Genomic DNA, 21,259 nt, shown 5'->3' with positions numbered 1-21,259 from the left:
AAGGCGAGGCAGGGAGGACAGGTAAAGGAAGATGGCAGCCCAAGCAGCTTGCAGTCCTTCGAAAGGGAAGATCCTCAAGTCTGGTGCTTTGAACACCAGAATGATGTTAATCAGGGGATTTTTTTGTATTGGCATTGTCAACATTTACATTCACTTTACACATTGGATTTGCATCTGAAAAGACAAACTATAATCAACATTTAAGGGATAACACTCATATTTGCATATGATTGAGCAGACGTGTTAAGTAATTTTAGCCAGGCTGTTGCTAGGAAACCAATTAATAATGCTCTACATTTCATTAAAAATGGAGTTCTATCTTTGCTTTCATTTAACTTCACAATTCAGCTGCTTGGGCTACACCTTTTCTCCCTCGGTAAATTGTGACAGATAAATTATCGTTTTACTAAATTTATTTCTGTGATTATAGTTGTTAGTCATATCTGTCAAGACAACTTCAAAGCTTTTTTTTTTTTAATCCTTTGGAAGGGGGACTGAATTTCAACTGTTAATCATTTTTTCCTCCATAGCTTATGGGGACTTAAATCGTATTTTTGTGAAGGCCTCACAAATTGTGGGTTAACAACAACAAAAAAAATTAAAGCAATCGCTCCTGTTCCATAATTGCACCTTCTCAGTGTGGTGACTAATAATTAGAATATTAGTCACTATTCAGAAAGTGACAGACAGCTGATTAAGCATTCAGCTGCATTTTGTTTCTCTCTGCCTTTCCATGGTCTGGAGGCTAGACCAGGTTCTGTCCCTTACGCAGTGCAATTAAAATTTTCATGACTTGATTTTACATAATAGACTCCTGCTCTTATGAAGAGAAAATACATTTTTAGCGACTAGAAGTGCCTCTTTGAACCAATCAACTGGGCAGTTGCATTTAAATTGTAATGACATTTTGCAGCTTAGCATTTTGTGGTATTGATCTGGTGAAAACGCTCATTAAAAAACAAAATTAGTTTCTATTCACATCTGTTTCACAGTATTTCAATCACTTTATTTGGGTGATGCATACAAATGCATCTGGTTCTTCAACTTAGCTAAAATGGTGATCTCACCCATTTTCTAAGGGCTAAATAAAGCAAATTAGAATCTGCTTTCATATTTTATATTCCACTTTGGTCTTCTGGATCTAAAAGTGTAGTGCAAAAGAGGACATGGAATTTGGAAGCAGATAGCCCTGGAGTCAGATTCTGGCTCAGCCCCCTCTGGCCTTGTGCCTCAGTGTCCTCATTTGTCACACAGAGAAGAAGGGATGGCCCTGAGGAGAAGACGACACCTAGGATTGTAAAGAGTGGGGTGGGCCGTGGATACTTGGCAAACATTCCTTCCTTTTCCCTCCAGAACTGCTTGGGCACTATATTGGTTACCAGGGCTGCTATAACAAATGCCACAGACTGGGTGGCTTAAACAATAGAAATATATTTTCTCACAGTTCTGGAGGTTAGAAGTCCAAGATCAAGGTGCCGGCAGGGTTGGTTTCCTCTGAGGCCTCTCTCCTTGGCCTGCAGGTGGCTGCCTTCTCCCTGTGTCTTCCCCCTGTGTCTTCCGTTTGTGTGTATCTGTGTCCCAGTGTGCTCTTCTGAGATAAGGACACCAGTCTGATTGGATCAGAACCCACCCTAAGGGCCTCAGTTTAACTTAATTTCTCTTTAAAGGCCCTCTCTCCAAATATAGTCACATTCTGGGGTATTGGGGGTTAGGGCTTCAACATATGAATTTTGGGGGGACACGATTCAGCCCATCACGGGCACTAACCCAGAAGATGCACATGGCACATTTCTGTCTTCAGTTCACTCAGTTTGGTTCCTACTCAGTGGTCAACACAACTGACACATCATCCGAAAAGGAGTCAGGAAATGGGGTTCTTTGGTTATGACTTTTCTGGTTAGGTCAGAGTTCATCAGAAACACTTAGTAATACTTAACACCCTCCTCCTTATTTTTAGTTTTTATTTCAACCTTTTTGGATATATTCTAAGGCCACTTTTTCATGACCTTAGTAGTACATGAGGATCATCAACCTTAGGCTCTTAAGATCCTTATTTTTATTCTCCGTTGCTACTAGACGTGGATATACAAGGGATAGGCCATAGGGATAAATGTCCATTTCCCCTTTGTAAATGAATTGTGGAGAAGTGTTTGGCTCTGAGATGGCTGGCAGGGGCCAGGCTTTGGGGCCAGTACACAAATGGGCAATTGGAATTGAGTGACACAAATACTGTAGAGAAGGTTATTGATTCATTCAGCTAATACTTACTAAGCCTACTGTGTGTCACTGTGCTGGTACCACACTGTGGTTACAATGATAAATAAAAAAGGTCGTGGTCTCTAGTCTTATAGAGCTTATAGTCTAGTGAGGAAATAGATTTTAATCAAATAATATCACAGATCCGACAGTACAGCTTTGATAAGTGCAGGAAAGGAAAGGCATGTGAGATTATGAGGGTGAATAATGGTGGGGATCGGGGATGGCTTTCCTGGTTCAACTGAGATCTGAAGGGTGGTGAGGCTTACCTTGCTGAAGGGGTGAGCAGTAGGGGTGTGGTGCTGGGGGTGGTCATAAGTTAGAATATAGGCAGGAACATTTCAGGAGAGCAGACTGCATGTCCAAAGGCCCTGAGGCAGAAAGGAGCTTAACGTGGAAGGCATGAACTGAGAAAAGGACAGTGTAGCTAGAAAAGAAAGTAAAGGAGGATGTAGTAAGAGATGTAGCTGCAAAGCCTTCTAGGAAGACTAGAGGAGTTGGAAAAGGCTTCCTAGGGAAGTGACACCTGTATCTTTACGAATAACTGTGAGTGATTTCCTCTGGTAGAGAAGAGGGAGAGGCATGTTTAGATAGAATATCATAATTTGGTGTGTGGCTGAAATGTCACTTATAGGAAGGAACCCCATCATTCCAGTTAATGGAAGTTCATACTTCAGTGGGTTCAGGCTAACTGGGAGTTTACTAGATTTGCCATGTTGAGATGTATGTGCTCACACCTAGGCAGGGACTCATTAAATAGAGAATGAATGAATGAACAAATGAATGCTGTGTTACTGAATGGGCAGTGTTGGTGGGTGATGCTCCAGAGTTGACCTAACCTTAGAAGCAGTGATACATTAGTGTTACAACTGTTCAGGTCTGGTGGACTAATGGAAGGCTGGCTGCACTGTCATCTCAGGCCCAGCAGACCCCCAGCCTGTCTCTTCCTCCTCTGCAGATCTGGGAGGGCCCCTTAAATCCTGCCCGCTGGCCCAGTCTCACCCTAGTTGCCTGAACCTGTTCCAGCTCAAGGCAGGAGAAACCAGAAAGAGTGCCAGCCCATGGTCTGGGTCAGCAGTTATTGTTAGGCCAACCTAGGTCACAGTGGCCCTGTTCTAGTAAGTGAGGTTCAGATAATCACATAAGCTGAGCAGCAGAGTGTGTTCTGGACATAGTGGGCAGTCCTGACTGGGTGAAAGATGTCCTGTCTGCAGGGGAGGAATGGAGGGAGAAGCTGGAATAGTAGGTTGGGAGCACATTAGAGAAGATTCTGGCAGCTGTATCTCTGACTGAAGAACTCGTATGTCATCTGGTTTTGGTTCAGCCATGAATCTTTATTTCTTTCCCCAATGAAGCTAAAATCAGATAGAAGAAGATTTAAATTGGAGCTTAGAATGTTTTTTCCTGCTTTTAAAAACTCATTTACGGGCCGGCCCCGTGGCTTAGCGGTTAAGTGCTCGTGCTCTGCTGCTGGCGGCCCGGGTTCGGATCCCGGGCGCGCACCGACAGGCCACTTCTCCGGCTATGCTGCGGCCGCGTCCCACATACAGCAACTAGAAGGATGTGCAGCTGTGACATACAACTATCTACTGGGGCTTTGGGGGGAAAAAAATAAATAAATAAAATCTTTAAAAAAATAAAAATAAAAATAAAAACTCATTTACTTAAATAGAAATAAACAAGACCACTTGCTGGCTGCTGTTAGGTAGGAAGTCTCTATATTTCGAAGGTTTTCATAAATGTAAGGAATATTCTTTGATCTTAACCAAGAGTTTCTTCCCGTGTGTATATTGCCACCAAACTATCCTCTGGGTCTGAAGATAGCTTAAGAGAGAACTATTGATGGCTTCCAAGGTTATGGCATTCAGCTATACCAAAAGACTACAACATCAAAGGATTATTATAAATTGAGGGCACAGATTTACTTGTGAATAATGGAACAGCTGCCTAAAACAACATCTGAGGGGCAATTACCTCCAGTCTAATTTGGTGACCGTGGGCTTCATAATCTGTGGCCAATTAAGTACTATCAGTTCTTCCAGCCCCCACAGAGAAACGTACAAACAGGAGACACTCTTATCTACATTGGCCACATGTGCACGACTGCGCATCTGTTAAATTTGACTTTTTTCAGCTTGAGCAAAGGATAAACTGGTCTTTCACTTTTAGGAGATTGAGGAAACATTATTGAGCACACATTGCCATTTCAGTAGGCACAAGGAGTGGAAGGAAAACATGATTTCCCCTTGGGTTTCATATGAATAGTGGGGAAGAAATCACATGGATGTAGGGGAATAGAAATGGAGCTCATGTTAAAAATCCTGGCATTTATATATCATGCTCCATCTCATAGTTTTGTAGATGACTTCTGGGCTCTACGAGCCTGTTTCTAATTATACTTCTCACAGGGTTATTCTTTTTTTTTTTTCCCCCCCAAAGCCCCAGTAGATAGTTGTATGTCATAGTTGCCCGTCCTTCTAGTTGCTGTATGTGGGACGCGGCCGCAGCATGGCCAGAGAAGTGGTGCGTCGGTGCGCACCCGGGGTCCGAACCCGGGCCGCTAGCAGCGGAGTGCGTGCACTTAACCGCCAAGCCACGGGGCTGGCCCTCACAGGGTTATTCTTATTTTGCATTTGTAGATACTTTTAATTGCATCTGCATTTTACCTCTACCTGGGTACTCCTGCTCTAAGTGGCCACCTCCTTCAGAGAGCTCTCTCTGGCTCTCACGGGGGTCAGCCTCCTGGCCAGAGAAGAAGGTAAAGCAGGATACGTGGAGCCCCGAATTTCATGGGGGCAGTGAGGGGAGAGCAGTCTGGAATCTGGAAAATGTATGGGCTTAGGGTTTAGCCGTTTAGCATCACTGAGGTCTCAAGCAATCTGCAGGAAGTGGAGAATTGCAAAGAGGCCAACAGTGCAGAACTGGGCAAATCCACCAGTTGCGGTGGCTTTTCCAGGTTAGTTAGGCCTCAGCTGGGCAGTAGCTCTCAGCAAGTCATCAGACAGCTTGGGAACATGTGCATGGATTCCAGGGGAAAAGAACTGCGTGTAATTAGCACTTAAGACGTCTTCCTCGACCTCGAGGGACAAAGGGAAGGATGCCTGCCCGTCTGCCATTCAGTTATTCACTTTTTTTTTTCTTTTTTAGCACTTGATACTATGACTTAAACTCTCTATGCCTCAACTTTCTCAGCAGCAAGATGGTTTTGATGAACTGGTGTCAGAGGTTTCCCTTGGCTCTAATGTTCTGTGATTATGGAATTCTATTAGGGAGTGCAAAGAAGAGAACAAGCATCTGGACCTCAAAGATCTATACTCTAATTAGGGAGTTTCATTAAATCCATGAAAAGCACGAAAAAAGAAAAGAGAAAACCACAAGCACTTTACAAGAAAAGGGATGTCGCAAGACGGAAAGGGACTGATGGCCCCTGCCGTGGGTGTGGGTTCCCAGGGGAGTCTTTATGGAAGTTGGAGGGTTGGATTGTGTATTTCAGGATGGGCAGGGTTTAGAGGATGAGGGAAGGAGAAGGCATTCCGAACAGGAAGGTGAGGGAAGGCCATAGTGGGACAAATGGAAGACTACATCCGTCTTGCACACTACTGGATCCAACACGTAGTAGAGGTCTGTTAGGCATCATTGAATATATAAATATACCAGAATATAACTTCTGGTATAGATTTATTTATAGATATGTTTACAGTTGTCTAGGGGACTAGTGAGATGAAGGGCAGGGAAAGACGAGATTAAGCAGGAGTTTTTGTCTGTTCATTGATGTGTCGCAAATGCCTAGAATAGTGCCTGGCGAAAAGTAGGACTCCGTAAATATTTGTTAAATGAATGAAATCATCAGTGACATGACTTCAGGCTGTCATGTATGTAATGGGGAACATTAGAGGTTTGGGAGAAAGTACCTTTTGGGAAGAGTTCATGGCAATTTTCTATAGAATCGTTTGTAACTGGGGGAGTAAGGAAACCAGTTAAGAGATTATGAAGTAGGCACAGGGTCCTGAGGAGGCCCTGAAATAGATGAGTGGCCTTGGAACAAAAAGGAAGAGCAGGGTGGGGACATCACAGAGAAAGACTTGGTGAGTGGCCATCACAGGGTGTCAACAGTCAGAAGATGCCTAAGGTGTGAGGTGTGAAGGAGTCCAGGCAAATTGGAAAGTGATAATATTATTGATATAGACAGGGGAAGCAAGGTAGGGTTTTGTTGGAGGGGAGGGGCAGTGGGCATCAGTGGTTAGTTTTAAATACTAAGCTGTGGGGCCGGCCCCGTGGCTTAGCGGTTAAGTGCGCGCGCTTCGCTGCTGGCGGCCCCGGTTCGGAACCCCGGGCGCGCACCGACGCACCGCTTGTCCAGCCATGCTGAGGCCGTGTCCCACATACAGCAACTAGAAGGATGTGCAGCTATGACATACAACTATCCACTGGGGCTTTGGGGGGGAAAAAAAAAGGAGGAGGATTGGCAATAGATGTTAGCTCAGAGCTGGTCTTCCTCAGCAAAAAGAGGAGGATTAGCATGGATGTTAGTTCAGGGCTGATCTTCCTCACAAAAAAAATAAAAATAAAAATACTAAGCTGTGATATGGGGGTGAATTGCCTCCATTAGGCACTTGCAAGTTGAAAACAGGTTGAAAGCCAAGAGATGGTCTCAGGGCTGGAGATCAGGTTTGTGAGGCCTTCTCTTGAGTCTGCAGGTTGATTGGAAAGCAGCGGGTTTGGGAGGAGGTAAGGAGATAGGGAGACCACCCCAGGAGGAGCATGACCATGGTCTCTTCGTTCACAGGGCTGTTGGCTTCCACTTCAGCTGTCTCTTTTAGAAACATCTCAGAGGTCTTGGAAGCTACACTTTGGTCATGTCTGGGGGAGCTGTTACTCCACAGGATTCTCCTGACCCACTTCATCAGCATTTCCTTTATTTCTTACATAGGATCATTTTGTTGCCATTGTTATTTTTCTGGTACTCTTATCACCTATGTGAAATGTGTGTCTAATACATGAGCATCCTCTGTAGGAACTGATCCCCTTCCGATTTTTGAAGGATATACCACTCATAACTGTGTGTGTGTATGTGTGTGTTTCTGTGTGTGTGTGTGTCTGTCTAAATCTCTCTTAGAAACGGAACTATGATAACTAATTTTACAACCTCAAATGACAGGGAAATATGTCTAATATGCGTCAATTGAATAAAACTTGAAAGATGCTAATACAGAGGGTTTGAGTTAATACTGGAGTAAAAGGGCATTTATCATAGAATACTATACCTGCCTCATTTTTACCTTAAAAATTCCAGTTTACTAGAAACTTTTGAATAGAAGTAATTGGGAATGTTCAGTCCTTGTTAAAGAATATCATTTTCCATGCTTGTTTTGGCAGCACATACACTAAAATTGCAATGATACTGAGAAGATTCACATGGCCCTGTGCAAGGATGACACACAAATTTGTGAGGCAGTCCATATTTTTATTTGTCTTTATGAAAACTCAAAAAAATATCATTTTTCACTTTTCCAGCTGAGGTGGACTAGATATTTTCTGAATCACCTGTTTTCTACCTCCTTTCTTTCTTTGCTGTAATTCTTTTGAATACGACGCTGGAGATCATATAAAATGAACTTGGGTAAACCAGGATTCTGATGAGAGTTTTGCCAGACTTTAATTGTGTTGTGTTGCTTGCCTTTTAAACAAATTAATTGTGAAAAATAATTTAGCAGCCTCCAAATTGTCAGCTTCTCAATGGCAGTTTATGTCTGTATATCTCTTCAAGTCAAGCATCTGCTTAAAAGATATCGATGATGATGTGGGAGTAAAAACATTGCTGTAGGAATGCAGTTTTGCAAAACTTGGCAGTTCCCATCAATAATTGAATAGCATAAATTATATTTACCTCTGTAGTGTCTAGACCAGAGAATTAGAACCATGAGTTTATAAAAATCCAGGTTTCTGTCTACACAAATAGAAGAGTATTTAAAAATTGTGTTTTCAATGGGATAATGATGAAGTTTTTAGTATATGGTATTGAACCAAGTGGGTAGCTGTCTGGAGAAAGATGAGGTTGGTTCTATAACTCATACCATTAAAAATAAACTCCATCTTGATTAGTTCATTTTATATAATGATGAATGTGATATTCAAAAGCATTATGGCAAAGAAAGAAGGGAGAAATCAGGAAGGCAATTCATAAAATGTCTGGTCTACCTCAGTTGGGAAAAGTGAGAAATGATATTTTTAATAAGGATTTCAAAATTTGAGTAGATATTCATATCTGCTTAAAATCATAAAAGGACTAGAGGAAAATGGGTAAATTCCTTTATAACTTTGAAGTAAGAAGGCTTTTTAAAATATGACTCAAAATTCAGAAACCATAAAAGAAAAAGATTTATAAATTTGACTAAATTCAGATTAAAAATTTTACTTGGTAAAAAACACAATAAGCAAATTCAAAAGACAAATGACAATCAGGGAAAACAATATTTGCAATGGACAAAGGGCTTACCTCTCTATATAAAGAGCTCCTACAAATGAATAAGAAAATGACTGGCAGACCAGTAGAAAAACAGGCAAAGGACATGAACATATTATTCACAGAACAAGAAGTGCAGATTTTGTCTTTAAACCTAAGAAAAGATCTTCAGACTCAGACATAATAAGAGAAATGCAAATTTAAACTATACGGCAGACTCTATAAGATTGCCAATACAGTTACCCTTTGACCCAGCGATTTAGCTACTGGTAATTTTTCCCTGCAGGTACATCTGAATACGTATAAAGTGACGTATATCGGAGGTTTTTCATTAGACCATTGTGTTTTTTTTAATTTATTTTTTTTTATTGAGGTAGCCATTGTTTGTAATAGAAAAGATTGGAAGCGATTCAAATATCCACTAGTAGGAGACTGGTGAAATAAACTATGATTCATCCATACAATTGAAAATGGTTGTAGCATTTAGAAAACATGGAACCTCTTTATGCAGTGATATGGAAAGATCTCCAAGATATGTTATTAAATGAAAAAAAACAAGTGTAGATCAGAACATGTAGTATGAGACCTTTGGTGTAGAGAGGGGACAAAATATGAGCTGATATTCATATATGCTTGTATCTGCATGAAGAAACATTGAAAGGATAAACAAAAGAAACTCAGTAAAAACGCTTACCTTTAATGGGTGGGTGGGGGATGGGGTGGACAGACAGAAAAGAGTAGGAGCAGCACTGTTTGTTGTATTATTTTTATCTGTGAACCATGTGAATTATTCCCCATTCAAAACAAAAAATAAGTTACGTGTTTGTAAACTTGCATTTCAGTGGTAGTTTAGCCTATGTCTGAGGAAGTATCTGCCCCGACCTTTGTCATCTCTTGTTTGGACTCTTGGCTACAGCGTCCTAAGTGGGTCTTGTATTTGGTTTATCTAGAGCTGTGCTGTCCAATAATGGTAACCACTGGCCGCATCTGGCTTTTGGGCACTTGAAATGTGGCTCATCCAAATCAAGATGTGCTGTAAATGTGTCGGTTTAGAAGACTTAGTATGAGAAAAAAGAATGTAAACTATCTCAATAATTTTAAAAATATAGACTACATGTTTAATAATAATAGTTTGGATTTGGGAAGTTAAAATCTATTATTAAATTAATTTCACTTATTTTTTCTCTTTCCTTAAATGTTGCTACTAGAAAATTTAAAATTATATATGTGGTTTGGCTCTGTGGCTCACATTTTATTTTTTTTGTACAGCGCTGATGTAGACTCCTGTCTGCACTTGGCATGTCTGCCAGAATGACTTTCTTAAAAAAAAAAAAAAAAAAAAAAAAAGCTAAATGTGGTTTAAAACCTTCTCTGACTCCTGGATGCCTATAGAGACCCTTTGTAATGGTCTCTGAGATGCTTCCTTTACTGGTTTTCCACCTTCTCTTACATATAAACATTGCTTTTCTTTACTCCCTGGACTGCAGGCCCTTCGTAAATGTGAGCCTTTGAACACGCTATCCTGTCTCCTTGCGATGTCCCTAAACCTCCATTTCGTTACCTTGAAAACTCCAACCCATCTTATAAATCCAGTTCATGTGGCCCCTTCTTTGATGAAGCTTCCCTAGTTCCTCTGTCCCATTTCCTTATGGCATTTGGTAAACCTGTGTGTTCTCATGCTTACCACCTAAGACCTCCATTAACCTTCTCAGGGGTATTGTCTCCCTCACCAGACTGTGAGTGAGCTCCTCAGGGGCAGAACCCATTCATTTTTATATTTCCAGAACCTGAAACTGCCGGTAAATAAACTCTAAAAAGTCACTAGGAAAGGGAGGTTGGTTGTGTTTTGTTGAGAGCACACCATGCCCCATTTGCCTGGCTGGCGCTTGTATTTGTCTGGTCTGTATATTGAGGAAAGCAAGCTCAAACCCCGTAGGTCCTCCACTGGTTAAGAATAGGACCCTTTGGAATGTTCTAGCTTTAAATGGGCCAGCCTCTCTACAGACAGAAGATTACACACTGCAGAGACATCAGTAGTACCAAACCCTCAGTGAGCCCTGGTCTTCGGGGTTGTGTTCAGACTGGAAGATGAGAGGTGTTTGTGTTTAGTCAGAGAGCAGAAATCTCCAGGCTGGCTACTTGCCCATGTTTCCAGAAGGTAAAGGTGGCAGGTGGTTGCCAGAAGGTGAAAGCATCAGTGGAGGCCTGCCAGCCACAAGAAGGCTGCGAGCTGGAATAATGAAGTTCTCCATGGTCTTGTCAACGGGCTCTTACTTTGGTGACCGTCTCTGTGTTGTTAAGGTTCCCATTGTCCTTCTCTTCTGCTTGTGGGGACTTAAAAGAGAAAAGAAGAGTAATAAACAGAATATCCAGGATCTGTGAAGCAAAGATTTTTAGAAGGAAAAATTGGAATTTTACAAGAAACTTCTCTCCTTAGCTAAGTAACTAAAAGGGCTCATGTTTACACCCAGATTTTAGAAGCTTCCTTACCATTGCTCAGGGTGCATATATTATATAATGATTCGGATCGTTTCACTAGGCAAAGCTTCTTGTGCAGCTCTCATAATCAGGTGAATGAAGAGCTCTTTTTTTTTGGCAAAACTTTGAGGGCTAGTAGTGTAGTAGAAAGCCCAGTGTTGTCAAGGAGCTAGAAAAACTGGTCTGAACCCATGATTGCCACTTACCTAGTGGTGTGAGCATAAGCAAGTTACGTCACCTCTCTAAACCTCATTTTTCAGTGAAACGAGGTTATGTAATACCCCTCCTAGGTTGTGAGCATTACAAAAGGAAAATGAATACCGGTGCCTAACACAGTGCCTGGCCCATAGTAGGTTTTGGTAAATAAGATTTATAGTTCCAATACAAATGTAGATGTTCTTTTGCAACTCTCTGGCGCCGAATCATCAAATTAACACACCCAAGGCAGGTGACCTTTCACAACTGTGGCAGACTGCAGGGATTGCTCAACAATAGCAGTCCTTAGTAACTGCTCTCCGGAGCCTCACCATCATCTGCGGGAGGGAGGGAGGTGGGTAAGGAGTCAGGACAGGTGGGTTTGAGAATTGGCTTTGCCATTCTCTAGTCCCATGAGAATTCAGTCTGCCTCCTTGATCCTGAGTCGCCTTGTTTGTAAAATGATGTTGATCTTTTCCATCTCTAAAATGCTCTAGTTCTGTCTCCCAAAAGCAGCAGAAGCAGGCCCCTGGCGGCTACGCTGTGTTGTTTGTGGGGTAGCAGTTCACTGGGTCAGACAGAACCCGGACACTGCACAGCAAGGCTCTACCACCTCCAAACAGAAGGGGGGTGTTCTGCTTTCCCTTGGGGATTATGTTCCAAGGCCAAGGTCTTCTTTCTGGGCTCCATTCCCCGTGGTCTGCTCTTACCTTCTCCCAGGATCCACTCGGCTGCTTTACTCACCAGAAATGCTTGCTTTTTTTCTGGGGTTGAGATCTGTTCCTCATCATTCTTCTGACGAGAGAGAATAATCATTTTTAAGAGGGAGATTATCAGCAGGCTTTTTTTTAAAGTGACTTTTGCGCTTAGTAAACATTTTTATGAAAATTTTGCTTTCTCTTAGGCCCTTGAGATCTGTATGTTCCCCTTCTCTGCCTCCCCATCTTACCTGACTGCTCACCTTGAGGAGCCCATCCTCCATTCTTATTTGAGATAGATGAATGCAGTACTTTATATGCCTTATGACCAGATAATTTGAGCTAGCAGTAATCAAGATTTGGGGCTAATTATCTTTAAAGGGTAATCTCATTGCTGCCCATAATTGATCTTGCCTTAAACCCACTATTGCACTTCTTTTGTCACATGATTAAAAAAGAAAAAAAATGCTTTGGGCAATAAACTTTTGAAAACAGGTTTCCTACATTCAGTTCTTTTTCAAACCAACTTTACAAATTTCAAGTGTGCCTTTATTAATGTCGTGGTTTGCCTGCTTTATATTACGTATTCAAAATAAAAGAAAACTAAAACAGTTCATCATTGAAGTGAATGTTACAAAATCAGCATCTGGTTTGAATAATAAGTTTTTTTGTCCAAGTGTTTGCTTCATTGAATGAAGCTAATAAAACTGCCCTCGATTGTTAGGTCAGTGACTTTTCCTTCACTGACTTTTGGTTCCTTTCACTTGCCAATTTGGAGGCCACTAAGGTTTCTTCCAGAAAGTTCTTTCCTAGTGGTACTTGTTTTAAGTACTCGCAGACAGCCACTTTCCTGTCACCAGCAGGGCAGAGGTGATGATACTCCATGAACACAAAATCATAGGTTTGGGACATTTCACGTATCTTCTCCACCAGTCAGGCTCTTGGAACAGGAACAAAGTGAAAAAAGAGCTCTAGAGTTGGAATGATAGAAAATTAGATATTGGTACAGCACCCTAGTATCCACACAATTCAGGGTCAGGTATATAGGCAGCTGTCCCCAAGTTTTGTTTCTATCTTGAACTCAGATGCTTGCAGAAATAATAGTTGCACCTGGGTAATGGAAATACTACCTAGAGGGCACAAAGCCATTCCCACCACTCTTGCTGATAACACGCATGAACACACACCTCTCGGGAGTCTCTTGAAGTTAATTACACTGTTTTTGTGTGTATGTGTGAGGAAGATTAGCCCTGAGCTAACATCTGTTGCCAATCCTCCTCTTTTTGCTGGGGAAGATTGGCCCTGGACTAACATCCGTGCCCATCTTCCTCTACTTTATATGTGGGACGCCGCCTCAGCGTGGCTTGATAAGTGTTGTGTGATCCGAACCTGCAAACCCTGGGCCACTGAAGCAGAGCACGCAAACTTAACCACTATGCCACTGGGCTGGCCCCTAATTATACTTTTTGCTACTAGGTTTTCTGATTCATAGATATCCATGCTAATAATATTTACAAAGTACTTTCAGATCTATCCTTTGATTTGGCTTTCAGAAAACCACTTTAAGATTGATAGGGTAGATTCTTTTACCATCTCTAACTAATGGGGAACCTCCTCAAAGAACTGCTGTGACTTATTCAAAGACATATAGCTGTCATGTGGTAGGAAGGAATGATAATTTATAAACACCTAATTTTACATTTTATCACAAAACCTGTATTGCTTGTCAGGATCATCCCGTATTACATGTTGTACTTCAATAAAAAGCTTAATGGATGAATGAATGAATGAATGAATGAAGAAACAAAATCCTAACACACAAACAAAACAAAACCCTAAAGGGAAATATCTCCAATAGTCAGTAAAAACATGGAAACAAGTGAGTTCTGTTTGTTACTTCTTTGCCTATAATCAGAATTGGCAAGAGTGCAGGCCTATAGTAGATTCACAGGAAGTATTTATTGAATTTCATTGAATTAGCATTACTTAGCTAATAGAAAAATAACAGAATATCCCTTTATCTATGAGTACTTGGATACACGGATTGTTATCAAACACCAAATAGGCTGAGATGGACTATTAGTTTCTTACTGTCTTCAACCACATGCAGTTGTCCACTGCAGTAGGCCCTCGGGAAGTGGGAGACAAGAAAATCAGAGTGGTTCTCCATCTTGCCGAGTAGATCTCAAGCATTTCCTCCACTCTACTTTTTAAAAAAGTCTATTACCAATTGTGTTTTCTACTGTGCTCTTCACAAGAATAAAGGGAAAACAGAAAACTTTTGGGTGGAATTGAAAGGTACTGCCAGGCAAGGCTCACAGGGGAGAGCGTGATTTCAGATAACTGAGATCTCAGGCAGCCCTGTGGGACATGTGGGCATGTCACCATGTCTTAGTCTTTCAGGACATTGGGGCAGAAAATACGTCCCTTTCTCACTCTGTTAACAGAACCCACCTTCTTTGAGAATTCTGGAATCCGTGCTCTATTAATTTTTTTAAGCTTCTAATTAGAATTCTTTGTAGTCAATTTTTTCTTCTTGACCATGCTTCTTTTTAAATTCTAACTCTTCAGGAGCCAAATGGATGTTTTCATTTTTACTAATCCTTTTTACGTTAATGTGTGATGTGCAAGTGTTCCTTAAAAAATACCTAATATACTTCGTAATTTAACCTTTGCAGTTTCATTCTAGGTCCTTTCCTGACAACTCCTAGTTGGATCCTACTCTTTGAAGTTCACTTAGGCCGTTAAAGACTCCAGGCCTCGAATTCCTGTCTCTTTTGGCTTGGCTGCCTCTTTCTTCACTTTTTATCCCAGTTTGGCCCTCAACAGACGAGGCAAGGTGAGCACCCTCCATCCTACCTATTTCTCATGGCTGGTTCCTGAGCATGGCTGATTGTTTGGTAGAGACAGAGGGATAAATGGAAGCAGTCGTGATTTAGCAACCAATTGACAGGGTCTGAGTCCCAATTCAGCCACTCACTGGCTGTGTTATCTAGGACGAATTTGTACACACCTTGGTTTCGTTGTGTGTAAAATGAGTTAAGTAATATCTATTTCACAGTGTTGTTGAGGATTAATTGAGATGGTATAATTGGAAGTGCTTTATCAAGTGTTCAGTGCTCTTATTATTGCAGATGCTTTTTCATGGGGAAGTGATTGATACACATAGAGAGAGTGCTTAGATTATTATCAGATGAATCATGTGGGAAAGGTGGGATGTCAGAGTTGCCTGAATATGGAAAGGGAAAAGCCATTCCTGATCAAGGTGCCTCATGAGATGATTAGATCAATGAGCTCTTGAGTAAGCGAATGTTAGAGGAATAGAGACAACTGTCAGGAGGAGGGAAGACAAAGAACAGGAGCTGGTTTGATTATCTAGAGAGATGAACTTGGAAACCAAGGGTGTGGGCTCTGTTGCCAACAAAATGTAAGAAAAAGAGCATCATGGGAAGGGTCCTAGTTTGAAACTAGGATGCTGATGACCTTGGGGACTGAATGCATTTGGCATCACTGGAAAGGTAAACATGAAGAGAGGTTGGAAAGTTAATCCACCCAAGAAATTAATTGTGCCTGGATACAACTGTGTCTGCTAGGAAATAGCAATGCTGAGAGCACAGTACTTGGCACAGAGTAAGTGCTGAATAAATATTTGTTGAATTAATAAATGGGTGCAGTAAAGATGCTGTGGAGAACCGGTTGCAGAATTGAGCTGTATTCTCAGGCTAACTATCACTCTGCTTTCTGAAAAAGTCTGTTCTCTGAAGGAAAGAGTCATTGCATCCAGCCCAAGCTAACCTCTACAACCTGGGGAGGGCATTGTTCAACCCCCAGAGAGCACGCATTCTTCTAGCTCAGGGAAGCAGGATGTGCCTGGGTAAGAAGCGATATAAAAGCCTCTACTCTTACGTCTCTCTGTTTTAGTTTGAAGGCCACTGTTAGTTTAATAAATCATCCCTATGAAATTGTTTTAGTTCTATTTTAGGATCGGAAAGTGGAGCTTTGTAGGCGTTCTTTGACAGTAAACTAAGTTAGATGTGCATGTCCAATAATGGTAACGGTGACTGTATATCCTTTCCTTTGACCCGCTATAGAATCGCGTTTTGTTCTGATACTATTGTAACCCATGAGGTCATCATGTCCTTTATTTCTCCTTTGTTTGTGTACCTTGAGTTACTACATTTTACTTAATCTTGTATCTTGCCTTGTCTCTGCTGGTCTGCCGTGGTGGTCTCTGACTTCAACTGCTGCAGTGTAATTTTTGGCTTTTGAGGCCAGTGGAGACACTGGATCCCTATATTCCTGGCTGTTTCATGCTTCATATTGTGAAACACATCCCCAGCTGAGGTTTCATCAGTCTGGAATGAGAAGCACAGTGACTTCAGGTACCAAGAACATTCTCCACCTTCCAAAGCACTTTTCTTTACTCTAGGTCATCTGGCACAAAAATGAACACTATTCCTGGTTGTATTCCCTGCAGATGAATTGGCTCGGCTACTCTATGGTTTAATCTTTGCGTAGTATGTGTGTGGTTTGTAAAATATACAGAAGTGCTTCAGGAGACTGGTTGTAGAACTCTGCACATGATGAGAAATGCCTCAAGATAACTTCACTCAGCAGGAGCTGGAAACTTACTCTTGTGGGAGGTTTGTGGGTTGGTTGGTATTTGAGGGACAAATTAAAAAGCACACCTGTAAGACTGGGAGATTTAGATAACAGATTAATTTGATGTTTGTAGCTTGAGTCATTTGGAACTGCTTAAAGTTTACATGCTTCTGCTGCAGTTATAAATTTGTAGTCACATTTGTTCCCTCTACCTGGGATAAAACAATTGGGATATAATTTAAATAACTTTCCGAAACTCCAAACCTGTCAGCAACTGAGGAAGTCCTATAACCCCTCGGATTTCTCCAGTCCCAGTTTTGTGCTAGCCCACTAGACCATGGGGCCTGCGTGGTAGATGGCAGTGTAAACATGTGAACTCATATTTCCTAAGCCAGTGGAATTTTGTGTCTCTTGCTCATACAGAGTACAGTTTTCATAATGGTATGTATGGTGTTCTGAGCTGAAAGGAGTATTTATATGGAGCCTGTCAGAGGTATGCTTGGTATGAAAACCATAAGTGATTTGCCTCACTGGTTTGTTTAAAATTCTCAAGCATAATGCTGTACTAACATAGCTTTTATTCACTGTATCTCTTTTACAGTGGGGGGAAATGACCATGTGGGGAATGAAATAAATATACTGGACTTGATCCTCATAGCAAGAAAGGCCTGTAATGTTCATATTAAGAGGTGATCCTCTGTTCCTTCTGCTTGGCAAAAGCCCTGGTTGTATAATGAGGTATTAACATGTGTCAGATCTTGTGTCTCTCAAGAACCTCATGTTGTCTTGTAACACTTGAGTTCTATTTATTGACATGCTGACATGCTGTAATGGCGGCACTGATGCACACCAAGCCAGGTGCATGTCTCTGAGAGAGGTTTATGGAAGGAGTGGCTATTGGAACATTAACTCCAGATTTCCTCACTTGTGTGTGATGAAAATATCAAACCCCGTGTGGCGTCAGAAGCAAGTGAAAAAAAAAAAAAGCATTGCTCTTTGGAAGAAAGAAATGTCATGTCAGCAATACTAGGAAATTTCTGTATTTGTATTCCTTTGGTCTGATATAGATTCATTCATTTTCTCTGGTTTCACTATAATAAATAAAGCATTTCATACGCCGAAGAAAACTGTAAGACACCATCCACAGTGAAGATTATTCTTGATACCTACTGAAAACCTCCACATGTGCTTAGATTGGGTCCTAGCAGAATGGATCATGAGCTTGCCTGTGTGTCATCCTTAAAACAGTTTTCCATTCCATCTGATCCTTCTTGGGAACACATTGTTACTCCTGGAAGAGAGTCCAGATGCAAAATAATTTGGTTTTTCTGTTCGTTTTGTTTTTAATGAAGAAAAAAGAAGCCAAGGTTGATGAAGATGAGATGCAATATTCTCATCTAATTAGTCACTTACATGAAGTGAAGAATGAAAGCTTTTTCTGTAGAAGCTTGTGTAATTCTTTCTGATCGACTCTCTTCTTCCTCCTGCTTGGGTAATGCAGTCTCAATGTAACGATGTGAGAGGAACAAGTTGGGCTTGGTATGTCGCTGACAAGCAAAATCTTACAATTAAGCTGATTAAGTCTTAAATCGGTCAGTTTTCCAACTTTGATGTTAGGGTCGTTAATAGGATATAATTTTGTAAGTTGCTTCTTTCTAAAGGGGCCGGAGGGTATGATGAAGGAAATCGTCTTGTAAAACTCAAGGGTGAGCTCAGTAGGACTGCCGTACTTTCACCTCTGCCTGTTCCCTGAATGGAGCAGGCTTTGTTGCTGGGCTCAGGTGTCCCAGGATGCAGTTTTATCTACTTGAAAACCCTTATATGTTCAGCTCAATTAGATTAATTACCTTCCTCACCAGGATTCACAATACTTTGCAGTTTAGCTGCAGTAACTAAATGTTTTGCAAGTAAAAGTTACTATTAACTGGCCTCTAAAGGGCTATGGTTTCTTTGGAACTCATAGAGAGGAGTTTTAAACAATCATTCTAGCCAAGATGGAATACAGGTTAGCAAATTTATCTTCAAGTTGAGTTTTCTACTGGCTGAGAGACGTTTGCATTTAGAAGAGAGATCTAACTCTGTATCATTTCTGTTTGGTGCCTCCAAAAGGAATTCCTGGCGTGTCATAATAAAACATACTATTTTCTGTATCTCCTGGAGTTAATAGAGTATTTTGTGTACTTTTGGTTTCCAGATGGAGATCATTGAGTTGAACCCAAGCTTTTGTCCATTGAGAGTTGACACAGAAATCCACCCTGGGTGAGATATGGTAGTTATCATTAAGGCCCAGCAAAAGTTGAGGACTGTGTCCTCTCCCCTGAGCTGCGTGGAGGTTAAGCAGTATTTCTGACACCCAATAAAAGGAGATCTGGCACTCTCTGCACTCTTAAGTGATCACATTTAATCTTTTAATCTCCTCTCCCCCCAATTCTTCTCCAAGGGAAGACAAAAATCCCAACTTGTGATTAAGATAATCATTTGTAGGGTTAGACATTGAGTGGATCTATGAACCTAATCCTTTCCAGAATCCTAGTGTTGTAGGAATTCTCGGTTACCAATCTTTGTACTAAAATAGAGAAGTAAAAGGACAGGGGTCATGGAGGGGGGGATCCTAGTTCAAGCATGACTGATTCAGGCCATATCTGGATCTTCAATATAATAACGATAATAATAACACCACCCACATATTGATCTGTGTCAAATTATTTAGTAGTTACTTTTACATTCCTTATTTCATGTGTTCCTGATATAAGTCTGAGAGAGGTAAGGGCAGATACCATTTAATCCTATTTATTGATTCAATAAATATTTCTTCAGTGCCTACTGTGTGCCAGGCCCTGTTCTAGGTACTAGGTCGGGAACAAAACAATAAAAATTCCTGCTTTTGTGGAACTTGTATATTAGCTGTGGGAGACAGACCATAAATAAATGAAGTGAGTGAAATGCAAGTTATGTAGGGTAGTGAAACTGCTATGGAGAAATGTAAGACAAGGAAAGGGGATAGGGAGTGTGTGTTGTGGGGGGAGTTTGTCACAATACTTAATAGTGTGGTAGAGGAATTGCCTTGGTGAGAAGACATCTGAGGAATGACCTGCAGGAGTTAAGAAGGTGACTATCTGGGAGAACACTATTTCAGGTAGAGGGAATAGCTAGTACAGTGGCCCTGAGGTGGGAACCTGCCTGGTATGTTTGAGGAACTGCAGGGATGCCAATGGGGCTGGAGTGAAAGAAGAAGAGTGTAGTGGGAGATGAGGTAGGGGATGTGCACATGTAGGCCCGTGCAAGGACTTGGGCATTTTATCTATGGGAGATGGAGAGCCATTGGGAAGTTTGAGCAAAAGAGTAACATGATGGATGGACTATTAACTATCACTCTGGCTGCCGTGTTTAGAACAGGGAAGCAGGTTAGACAGATTAGGGGGCTATTGCAATATCCAGGACGGAGATGATGGTCCTGGACCAGGGTGGTAGCCATGAAGGTGGTGTGAAGTTGTAGGGTTCTGAGTATATTTTAGAGGTAGAGTCAACAGTTTGGGTTTAGGCAGGAGGAAAAGAAAGAAGTCAAGGATGACTCTCAAGTTTTTGACTCGAGCAACTAGAAGAATTTGGCTCTCATTAGCTATCATTAAGGTGACTGGGAGGAACAGGTTTTGGGAGCTGGAGGGAGATCTCAGTCTCAGTTTGGGCCATGTTAAGTTTGAGATGCCTACTAGATGTCCAAATAATTATCTGCAGTGGGCAATTTTTGATATTCAAGTCTTGAATTCAGGGGAGAGGTCAGAACTCAAGATAGACATTTAGCAGTAGTTGGGTTATAGATGGAATTGAAGCCATAGACTGGATGAGATCTCCTCGGAGGTGAGAATAGATAGAATGGAGAAGAGGTCAAGGGTTGAATCCTGGGCACTGGGACGATGAGAAACTGAAAGAGTAGAGGAACCGTAAAGGAGATGGAGAAGGAGCTGGCACTGAGGTAGAAGGAAAGCCAGGAGGGGGGTGAGCTGGAAGCCAAATCAAAGTATTCCAAGGAAGAAGGAGTGATCATCACCGTCAATGTTGCTATTTATCAAAACTGATTTTATCAATCAGTCATCAACTCAGGCCCACGATGAATGACTCATCAAGGTCCATGGCTGGGAAATAGCTGGGCTAGGGCTCAAGGTCAAGTTCACTTTCTTTCTGTCAGGAGAGTCCTCTGGCTGTACCTGACTTTTGTGTGCTGTTTTATTTAGTCAGGTGCTTCTCGCATCGGAGGTGGTATTGTAAATGTCTGCACTGGTTTCACTGTTTCAGCCGCAGTATCCCATGCTATTTTTTGGTTTTTAGTTTGAATGAGAATTTTGGTCTCCCATATCTTTTGTACAAATATATGATGTTCATTGTAGAAAAATTAGAAAAACAGATAAGCAAAAGGAAAAAAAGTTAAAATCATTAATAATAATCACACTACTCAGAGATGATCATGCTCACAAATTGGTATATGTCCTTCTAGACTTTTTTCCAGCCATATTTTGGACCTATAGATACTTTTCAAAAGATGATTTTGTACTAAATATTTTATATAATG

General features: G+C 41.3%; 1 protein-coding gene and 1 non-coding gene across 3 annotated transcripts in view; both read left to right on the top strand.

The window, feature by feature from the left end:
* Nucleotides 1-21,259, top strand: part of JAZF1 (JAZF zinc finger 1) — a 374,269-nt gene that overhangs the window by 50,813 nt on the left and 302,197 nt on the right. The gene's annotated exons all lie outside the window — the stretch shown is intronic.
* Nucleotides 7,617-7,722, top strand: LOC147918223 (U6 spliceosomal RNA). Its single transcript, XR_015553523.1, has one exon. It is a non-coding gene; the product is annotated as a U6 spliceosomal RNA (small nuclear RNA).

This window comes from Ceratotherium simum, chromosome 1, assembly GCF_057802395.1.
Source record: "Ceratotherium simum simum isolate JZ-2026a chromosome 1, ASM5780239v1, whole genome shotgun sequence".
In the NCBI taxonomy this organism is placed as follows: Eukaryota; Metazoa; Chordata; class Mammalia; order Perissodactyla; family Rhinocerotidae; genus Ceratotherium; species Ceratotherium simum.
The sequence above is the reverse complement of the archived record's forward strand: the minus strand, read 5'-3'. Positions and strand labels throughout refer to the sequence as shown.